The following is an 11,419-nucleotide window of genomic DNA, read 5'->3' on the forward strand; positions in this document are numbered from 1 at the left end:
CTTTCACAGAGCAAAATGATTTAATTTTGATGAAGTCCAGTTTATTGATTTTTTTCCTTTTAAGGCTCATGGTTTTGCTATCATGTCTAAGAATTCTTCACTGAGCTGTAGACAATTATTTTTTTCCTATACTAACTTCTAAAAGTTGTATAGTTTACATTTCCCATTAAATCTATGATACATTTTGAGTTAATTTTGCTTAAAGTGTGAGGTTTAAGCTGAGGTTAACTTTTTTGCCTGTGGATGGATACCTAATTGCTCCAGTGGCATTTGTGGCAAAAACTGTCGTTCCTCCACTGAATTGCTTTTCAGTTTTGTCAAAAATGTGTTTGCTGTACTTTGTGAGCCTGTTTTTTGCCTTTTTATCCTGTTCCATTGATCTATGTGTCTATTCCTCTGAAAATACAGCATATTCTTGAGTAATAAAGCTGTATCATATGTAGAGTACTCCCACTTGATTCTTCTTTTTCAAAATTGTTTTAGTTATACCAGTTCCTTTGTATTTCATATAAACTTTTGAATATGTTTGCCTATATCTACAAAAATTCTTGCTGGAATTTTCATAGGAATTTTATTAACCTTGTTTATCTATTTGGGGAGAACTGACATCTTTACTCTACTGAGCCTTTCAATCCATGAACACAGTGTATCTCGCCATTTATTTAGATCATTTTTTATTTCATTCATTAGGGTTTTGTAGTTTTCAGCATGCGAGTCCTATACATGATTTGTTAGATTTACATCTAAGTATTTCATTTTGGGGGTAGCTGTTGTAAATTGTATTATATTTGTAATTTTGGGTTCCATGTGTTCATTGCTAGCATACAGAAATAACGGTTATTTTTGTGTGTTGATCTTTTGTCCCGTGACCTTGCTGAACTCACTTATTCTAGAGTGTTGTTTGTTTTGTTTGACTCATGGATTATTTAGATCTTCATTTAATTTCCAAGTGTTTGGAGATTGTTCTGTTATCTTTTATTGAATTCTAGTTTGACTCCATTGGAGTCAGGGAATAATCTCTGCATAATTTAAATTCTTTTAAATTTGTTGGTTAAATTCCTTTTCTGGGCCAGTCTATGGTCTGTCTTGGCAAACGTTCTGCAGATTATTGAAAAGAATGTGTATTCTGCTGTTTTGGGCTGGAGTGTTCTATATATGTCAATTAGATCCTGTTGATTGATCATGCTGTTGAGTTCTTCTATATTGCTGCTGGTTTTTTGTCCAATTGTTCCATCATTGTTGAGAGAGGGGTGTTGAAGCCTGCAACTGTAATTGCAGACTTGTCTATTTCTCCTTTCAGTTGTATCAGCCTTCGCTTCATGTATTTTTCACCTCTGTTGCTTGGTATGTACACTTTGGGATTGCTATGTCTTCTTGGTGGATTGACTCTTTTATTATTACATAATGTGTCTCTCTGCCCCTGATAATTTTCTTTCTCTGAAGTCTACTTTGTCTGATATTAATGTACTCACTCCTGATTGCTTTTGATTAATATATGCATGGTACATTTTTCTGTTCTTTACTTCCAACCTACCTGTGTCATTATAACTGAAGTGAGTTGTTTTGTAGATGGTATGTAGTTAGATCATGCAATTTGTTTAATCCACCCTGAAAATCTGTTTTTAACTGGTGCATTTAGACCACTTACATTTACAATAATTATTGCTATGTTAGGACTTAAGCCTACTGTTTTATTTTTTGTTTTCTGATTGTTCTACTGTCTGTTCTATTTTTATTCTCTTCCTGTGAGTTACTTGACATTTTTTAGAATTCCATTTTGACTTATCTATAGTGTTTTTCAGTGTATCTTCTCATATACAGCTTTTCCAGTAATTGCTTAGGTATTATATTATATATGTGCCACTTCCTTCTGGCGTTAATGGTTTCTGATGAAAATCTGTCCTCGTTTGAACTGTTTTTCCTCTACAGTTAACTTATCCTTCCTCTCTAGCTACTTTTAAGACTTTATCTTTAGTTTTCATAAACTTGCCTATTATATATCTTGGTATGAATTTCTTTGGTTTTATTCTGTTTGGTGCTTGCTTGGCTTCTTGAATATATAAATTTATATATTTTTCCATATTTGGGAAATTTTCTTTTGTTTTTCTTAAAGTTTGTCACCTGAACTAACAACTTGCCAATCTTCTTTTTTTTTTTTGCTTTTTCTCCCCAAATCCCCCCAGTATATATGTGTGTATATATATATATATATATATATATATATATATATTTTTTTTTTTTTTAGTTGTGGATCCTACTAGTTGTGGCATATGGGACGCGGCCTCATCATGGCCTGATGAGCAGTGCCATTGTCTGCGCCCAGGATCTGAACCAGCAAAACCCTGGGCTGCTGAAGCAGAGCATGCGAGCGTAACTGCTTGGCCATGGGCCCCGCCCCAGATTTGGGAAATTTTCTGCCATTATTCTTTGAATACTTTTTCAGCTCCAATCCTTTTCTCCTCTCCTTCTGGGACTCTATTAACATAAATATTAGGTCTCTAGTTATAGTCTCACATGTCTCTGAGTCTCTTTTCTTATTTTTTTCAATGTATTTTCTGTCTATTGTTCAGATTGAGAAATTTGTGTTTTATCTTCAAGTTCACTTATTCTCTCCTCTGTTTTGTCCGTTCTGCTGTTGAGCCCATCTTTTGTATCTTTGTTTTTGTTTTTGTATTTTTCAGTTTTAAAATTTCCATTTTGTTTTTCTTTTGTGCTTTTATCCTGAGGCTATATATATACATGTATATGGAGTAGAATGGTTATTGTCAAAAACTTTTCTGTCTTGTGAGGCTGCTCCAATTCTGGTCTTTGGCTAGAGAAAGCAGGCTTTTCTTGGGGGCTATTTTTTTCTATGCCTCTTGGCAGTTCCATGTTGCTATCACCATCAATGAGGTGGACCCACATTGACTCTAGGGATGTTTGAACACAGCTGTCCTCTCTGGGCATGATGATAATCCCTACAAGTTAAGGCAATGACCTAAAACCTCACACTGTCATCATCTGATTCTGCTCCATATTAAATGAACTTGCTGGTCACAGCCCAGTGGGAGCCTTTTGGGCAAACATATATATATATATTTTCAAGCATCTTTATAATTGTTCCTTGAAGAATTTTTATCATGGCTGCTATGAAATCCTTGTCAGACTATTCCAACATCTGTGACATCTTTATGTTGGTGTTTGTTGATTGTCTTTTCTCATTCAAGTTGAGATCTTCCTAGATCTTGGTATATTTAATTGAGTCCTGGACATTTTAGCTATTATGTTATGAGATTCTGGATATTCATTAAATCTTGTGTTTTTGCAAGCTTCCTCTGACACCATCCTAGCCATGAGTGGGAAAGGTGCCTCATTAGTGCTGGGAGGGCATTAAAGTTCAGGGTCTGACATGGTGTCTACTGAGAGTGGGGAGTGGGGAGGAGCTCATTGTTTCTCAGCAAAGATGAAATTCCAGGCTCCCCACTTAGTTTACCTTACCACCATCTTACAGAGGAGTGGGAGAGGGGCCTTTTTAACACCCTAGTGAGAGTGGAAGTGTTGACTTTCCATTCAACCTTTACTGGTGGAGACGAAGGTGGAGCAGCAGTTTTTTCTGTGATGTTTGGCTGGAGTAGAATGGTTATTGTCAAAAACTTTTCTGTCTTGTGAGGCTGCTCCAATTCTGGTCCTTTGGCTAGAGACAGCAGGATTTTCTTGTGGGGCTATTTATTTCTATGCCTCTTGGCATTTCGAGGTTGCTGTCTTCTCTAGTACCCAGTCTGGCATTTGTGAAGGTAAAATAAAACCCTGGAAATTCACCACTATATTATTCTTTGGCTCTGAGGTCCCTCAACAGTCTGTTTTTTTCCTCTCTACTTTTCACTCTTCTTATATTTGTTTCGTAATGCCCAGATTTTTGGCTGTACTCAGCAGGAGGAATAGAAGTAAGTATATTTACTCCATCATTGTGAAATTGGAAGTCCTCCACCATTTGTTTTCAGTGTGTTTCTTTTAGACAGTTTACTTCTCAATTTTAGTTTTACCTATCTGTCTTTATATTTGGATAAGGAAATTCAGCCCATTCACATTGTTTTCAAGTACTGATACAGAGCAAATAATTTCTTCCATTTTGTTTACTATCTCTGTACTTTGTAGTGATCTTTTTCTTCCCTTAGTTTGTTGATTTAATCAGGTAAAGTTTTATTTCTTTTCTCTGTGTCTCAGTTTCTCTAATTTGGATGTTCTGTTATGCATCTCCGTTGCGCTCTGAGTGACTTCTTATCCTGAGTGGTCCATAGCTAACAAATAGAGAGTTATTGATCCTCTGTGAGTATTTTGAGATCCTGGGGCAGTTTTCATCTAGGAACACATAAGTTGTGGCTTCTCAATCAGTCTTTTGGAGTAAGTACACACACTTATGCCTCTATGAAAGAACATCAGAAAGCTAAATCATGGAGGCAGGAAGCAGTGGAGGTGGACCACATTGACTCTAGGGGTGTTTGAATATAGCTGTCTTCTCTGGGCATGATGATAATCCCTATAAGCTAAGGCAATGACCTAAAACCTCACACTGTCATCATCTGATTCTGCTCCATATTAAACAAACTTACTGGTCACAGCCCAGCAGGAGCCTTTTGGGCAAAGAACTTTGGGTAGGGAACATAATTTCAAAGAAGGCCTTCTGGTCTTAAGCTGGTTTTTCTTAAAAGGTGACATGAGGTCATGACCTAGAATCTCAGAGAATCTCAAATATCTGTCTTTTGGGAGCAGGCCTTCCTTATCCATCATAATGGTTTGATAGATGGAGATGGAGTGCCTGGGCCTGGAGTCACCTGGGCTAATAGGACATTGGGTTAATTGTTTCCACCCAGTACTTGTCATTCCTGTTGCCTTCTAACGGCCCCTTGTCTTAGGCCACAGTTAGTGAAGAAAAGCAAAGAGTGGTGGTGATTTTTTATTTTATTTTTTCCTGATGCAGCACCACCTCCCAAAAGGCTGTGCCTCACAAGTCCAGGTATTCACTCAAGGTAGGTCAGGACACAAGTTGAAGATTAGCCATGTGTCTACCTCATCTGACGCAGAACACTTGCTTAGCCTTTCTATGTCTCAATGTCCCCCTAGAGAGTTTGTTGTTAGCAGTCCCAAGTTAATAAGAAATCACTCAGAAATGTATCTCAGTGTGGAGAAGGGATTTATGAATCTGTCCTGCCAGTCCGACATGGCGGATATTTTCCTGTTGTGTGCTAGTAGGCAAGAGAATGCTACCAAAGTGTGTCTTAAATGTAGTGAAACTGCTTCGTCTCCATGGGATTCATTTTCCAAATAGAAATATCTAACTTGTACATGTAAAATTCAGTTCCTGAAGAATTTTAGAATATTGATGTCTTAAGGTACCAGTCCTCCTCTGGAGCCTGTGTTGTGTTCTTGCCACGAATCAGCCTTGGCACATCTGGAAGGTGACTGAAAAGGACTCTCAGGGACTATCTGCATAAAGGACCAAGGAGCATCCTGGGATGGGCCTCATCCTAAGGAAAAGGCAGTGGAAATGGGCTTGGAGTGATTCAGGGCAGAGACTTGCAATAAGGCAGTGTACTGACTGAATGGGACGAAGCGGTGTGAGCACCAGGCATGAGCAACACTGATTCCAGGTGTTCAACGTGACAGGGCGTATCACGTATTTTACACTGTGAAAAACTCAGACTGGCTATGACTGGCCAAAGGTCTTTCAGCCCCCATCCCAGAGTGCTTTCCTCCACACCCAGGAGATCACTGGTCTTTTGGTACCACTAGGCTGCTCACAGAGCTGTGACGAGGGACAATCACATGGTGGGATGTGAACAAGGCAGTTTCACCCGGACAAAATTGTCCTTTTCCCTCTGTCTGATCCTTCCCCTCTGAGCTCAGACTCACACTGTGCTTTGTCCATGGCCTGAACTTTATCCTATGTTCCATTTTACGGGTTCTCATTCAGTGATTCAGTGCATCTTTGTTAAATATTTGCTCATTTATTCTCCTCCCTCTCTTCCTTCCACAAATATATATATATTGGGGGTGGAGTGGCAAAGGGCTAGACCCTATAAGAAATTGTAAGCACTTTGTGCTTTCCTCTGTGTATAATAAGGAGCCACTGAAGCCTTCTAAATGAGGAGTGACATGACCTGGTCTTTGTTTTAACAAGTTCACTCTGGCTGCTGTGTGGAGTGTAGAGTGTAGGGGTTCGAGGGCAGAAGCAGGGATGTCAGTTAGGAGGCTACTGCAGAAGGCCAGGGAGTGGTGGTGGTATCTGGACACGGTAGAGGTGATGACAAGTGGTCAGATGCCAGAGATATTTTGGAAAGAGACGTGAAAGGCTATACTGATGAATTATGTGGAGTGTGAAACAGAGAAGTAATAGATGATTCTGAGAGTTTGGCTGAGCAAGTGGGAACTCATATTGGAAATATGAAATTCAGAGTGCAACTGGCCACAGATACATCTTATTTTAAATTTTGTACTTCTGGCTTCTCTTGAACAATTGGAAGACCTGACATTAATGAGTCCAAAGTCTTGCATAGCAACAATTTGCTAGACATGCTAGACGTGAGTTGATACTCTCTTTTAGAGTGGGGCAAGGGCCCTCCAATTTGTCACAGTCCCCACTGCCCCTTGTTGTTATATCTACCTGCTTCACTCAGGATATTGCCATATTGCCTGCCTGATCCCTGCAGTTATTTGATTTTGTAGGTTTTGTGTTCTAAGTGCTGTATTCGATACTTCCATATGTCCTTACATATATACTTATTGTTGAGAACTCTGACTCTCACTTGCGTTTCTAGGGCCACACCAGCAGAAGTGGCCATGGTGATGAAAAGTTTCTGCCCCTTCCCATTTTGCAGAAGCTCCAATCCCGTCCATCTCCTTCCTTACAGTTCTAGGAGACCAAGAGTGTGACTCATGCGTTTTCTGGACCACCATGTAGTATCTGCCGTTTCCTGTCTCTGTTGAGCCTGCTCATCTTTCCTGATGCCTGTGATACGTCCTGTCACGTTGAACACCTGGAATCAGTGTTGCTCATGCCTGGTGCTCACACCGCTTCGTCCCATTCAGTCAGTACACGGCCTTATTGCAAGTCTCTGCCCTGAATCACTCCAAGCCCATTTCCACTGCCTTTTCCTTAGGATGAGGCCCATCCCAGGATGCTCCTTGGTCCTTTATGCAGATAGTCCCTGAGAGTCCTTTTCAGTCACCTTCCAGATGTGCCAAGGCTGATTCGTGGCAAGAACACAACACAGGCTCCAGCTGAGACTCTGATACTTGACCTTTGTTCTACAAATGGAAACAATGGAAAATTAGCAATGAAAAAATAACAAAATCTTACAAACTTAATATATTAAAGTTCCACATACATTTAATTTCAGTATCTCAGTAAATGAGATACATTTTTCCATAGTGTTTATCAGAGCTCTAGTTCCATAAGATGTTTCTAGAAAAAGTGTTCCTTCGACAGGTAATTATATCTGCTACTTGGGGCCTTAGGAAACACGTTAGTGTGTTCAGAGCTCAATAGGTCCTGCAGTAAAGAAGTCCGCTTATTCTGATTTAATCTAGCTGGTCCCTGGATTATGGAATGCCTTTATCAGTGAATACTTTCAGCATACATTTTGGAAACATTGTTTTGTATATTCATGACAACCATGGAGGAAACACTTAGGCTTTGAGAGGAGAGGTTCCCTCTCCCAGAAGTCAGAATATACTGGAAAGAGTGGAAAATACCCCACATCTTCCAACTCCAAACCTGGTTCTTTTGATGGATACCCTATTATCAGTTCACTCTGAAAATATTCTGCTCTCCTACTATACATACACTATATGCATACATATACATATACAGCTTACTTTGCAGTGATTCTCAAGGGGTTGGGGGGTCGAAGAATTGTCCTGAATATATTTACAACTCCAGTAGCCTCATATCCACTTTATTGTTATTACTCGTTACATGTGTTATATGTAGCAGAAGGATTAAATTACATTTCTAATCAATAACTTACTTATTTTGTATTCTGAGAATGATGTGTGCTTACTGAAGAGAATTTAGGGAAAAGTAAAAAAAGAATGAAGGAAAAAATCACTTCAACATAGAAATAACCCAGTTAACATGATGGTGTTAAGTGTGTACACATATGCATGTACACACGCATGCATGCATGCCTGCTATTGGGATAATGCACTGTCTACATTGATTTGTCATGACTTCTCTGTTTTGCTTAACATTGTATGTTGTGAAGATGTTCACGCCTCATTAACGCTCTTTGAGAGCATACTTTTAATAGCAGCATGAGCATCTTCTCAACTCTGGCTTCTATGCATCTTCTGTCTCCATGAGTTGGGGTTTCTTTGGTTGAGCTCTGACCATAGAGAGGCGCCTTTGGATTTGTCTTACAGTTAATTACCTTGTCAATGGTCTGGATGAGCACTACTGTGTCTAGATGGAAATGAAGATACCAATTCTTCGCATTTCATGTCTCTTTATTTTATTTTAATTTTAATTTTTTTATTTTCTTAATTGCAGTAACATTGGATTATAACATTGTACAGCTTTCAGATGTACATCGTAATATATTTCGAATTCTGTGTAGATTACATCATGTTCACCACCCGAAAACTAATTATAGTCCATCCCCTCACATGTGAGCTGAATCACCCTGTTTGCCCTTCCCCCTCTTCCCCTATGGTAACCACCAATCCAATCTCCGTTGCTATGTGTTTGTTTGTCATTGTTTTTATCTTCTATTTATGAGTGAGATCACATGGTATTTGATTTCTCCCTCTGACTTATTTCACTCAGCATAATACCCTCAAGGTCCATCCATGTTGTCACAAATGGCCAGATTTCATCATTTCTTATGGCTGAGTAGTAGTCCATCGTGTATAAATACCACATCTTCTTTATCCATTCATCCCTTGATGGGCACCTAGGTTGCTTCCAAGTCTTGGCTATTGTGTATAATGCTGCAATGAACATAGAGGTGCAAGTATCTTTATGCCTTTATGTTTTCAAGTTCTTTGGATAAATACCCAGCAGCGGGATAGCTGGATCATATGGTAGATCTATTCTTAATCTTCTGAGGATACTCCATACTGCTTTCCATAGTGGCTGCACCAGTTTGCACTCCTACCAGCAGTATACAAGTGTTCCCTTCTCTCCACATCCTCTCCAACATTTGTCGTTTCCTGTCTTGTTAATTATAGCCATTCTGACCCGAGTGAGGTGATACCTCATTGTAGTTTTGATTTGCATTTCCCTGATAGCTAATGATGTTGAGCATCTTTTCATATGCTTGTAGGCCATCCATATATCTTATTTGGAGAAATCTCTGTTCAGATCTTTTGTCCATTTTTTAATTGGGTTGTTGGTTTTTTTGTTGTTGAGCTGTATGGGTTCTTTGTATATTTTGGATATTAACCCCTTCTCTGATATACGGTTTGCAATATCTCCTCCCAGTTGTTAGGTTGTCTTTTCGTTTTGTTGATGGTTTCCTTTGCTGTGCAGAAGCTTTTTGGTTTGATGCAGTGCCATTTGTTCATATTTTCTTTTGTTTCCCTTGCCCAGTCAGACATGGTGCCTGAAAATATGCTGCTCAGACCGACGTCAAAGAGCGTACTGCCTATGTTTTCTTCCAGAAATTTCATGGTTTTGAGTCTTACAGTCAAGTCTTTAATACATTTTGAGTTGATTTTTTTGCATGGTGTAAAGCAATGATCTACTTTCGTTCTTTTGCATGTGGCTGTCCAGTTTTCCCAACACCGTTTATCTATTTATTTTTATTTTTTAATTTTTTCTGCTTTATCTCCCCAAACTCCCACGTACGTAGTTGTATATCTTAGTTGCAGGTCCTTCTAGTTGTGCGATGTGGGACGCCGCCTCAACGTGGCCTGACAAGTGATGCCATGTCTGTGCCCAGGATCCGATCCCTGGGCCGCCGCAGCGGAGCGTGCGAACTTAACCACTCGGCCATGGAGCCGGCCCCTCCAACACTATTTATTGAAGAGACTTTCCTTCCTCCATCGTATGCTCTTGGCTCCCTTGTCGAGTATGAGCTGTCCATAAATGTGTGGGTTTATTTCTGGGCTCTCGATTATGTTCCATTGATCTGTGTGTCTGTTTTTGTGCCAGTACCATGCTGTTTTGGTTACTATGGCTTTGTAGTATATTTTGAAATCAGGGAGTGTGATATCTCCAGCTTTGTTCTTTTTTCTCAGGAATCCTTTGGCTGTTCGGGGTCTTTTGTTGTTACATATAAATTTTAGGATTCTTTGTTCTATTTCTGTGAAAAGTGTTGTTGGAACTTTGATAGGGATTGCATTGAATCTATAGATTGCTCTAGGAAGTAGGTACATTTTAATGATGTTAATTCTTCCAATCCAAGAGCACGGAATATCTTTCCATTTCTTTGTGTCTTCTTCAATTTCTTTCAACAACGTTTTATAGTTTTTGGTGTACAGGTCTTTCACCTCTTGGGTCAATGAAGAAATCAAAGAAGAAATCAAAAGATTCCTGTAGACAAATGAAAATGAAAATACGACATGCCAAAATCTGTGGGATACAGCAAAAGCTCTTCTAAGAGGGAAGTTTATAGCAATTCAGGCCTACCTCAACAAACAAGAAAAATCCCAAATAAACAATCTAAAAGTGCACCTAAAGGTACTGGAAAAAAGAAGAATAAAGCTCAAAATCAGCAGAAGGAAAGAAATAATAAAAATCAGAGCAGAAATAAGTGAAATAGAGACTAAAAAAAAAAAATAGAAAAAAATTAATGAAACCAAGAGCTGCTTCTTTGAAAAGATAAACAAAATTGACAAACCCTTAGCTAGACTCACCAAGAAAAAAAGAGAGGAGGCTCAAATAAATAAAATAAGAAATGAAAGAGGAGAGATTACAATGGACACCTCAGAAATACAAAAGATAATAAGAGAATGCTATTAAAAGCTATACGCCAACAAATTGGATAAGCTAGAAGAAATGGATAAATTCTTAGAAACATACAACCTTCCCAAACTGGACCAAGAAGAAGTAGAAAATTTGAATATATCGAAAACCTCCCAAAAAATAAAAGTCCAGGACCAGATGGCTCCCCTGGTGAATTCTAGCAAACATTCAAAGAAGACTTAATACCTGTCCTTCTCAAACTCTTCCAAAAAATTGAAGAGGAAGGGAGGCATCCTAACTCATTCAAAATTATCCTGATACCAAAACTAGACAAAGACAACACAAAAAAAGAAAATTACAAGCCAATACCACTGATGAACATTGATGCAAAAATCCTCAACAAAATACTAGCAAATCGAATACAATACATTAAAAAGACCATACGTCATGATCGAGTGGGTTTCATTCCAGGAATGCGGGGATGGTTCAACATCTGCAAATCTATCAATGTGATACATCACATTAACAAAATGA

The sequence above is a fragment of the Equus caballus genome, chromosome 1, assembly GCF_041296265.1.
Source record: "Equus caballus isolate H_3958 breed thoroughbred chromosome 1, TB-T2T, whole genome shotgun sequence".
In the NCBI taxonomy this organism is placed as follows: Eukaryota; Metazoa; Chordata; class Mammalia; order Perissodactyla; family Equidae; genus Equus; species Equus caballus.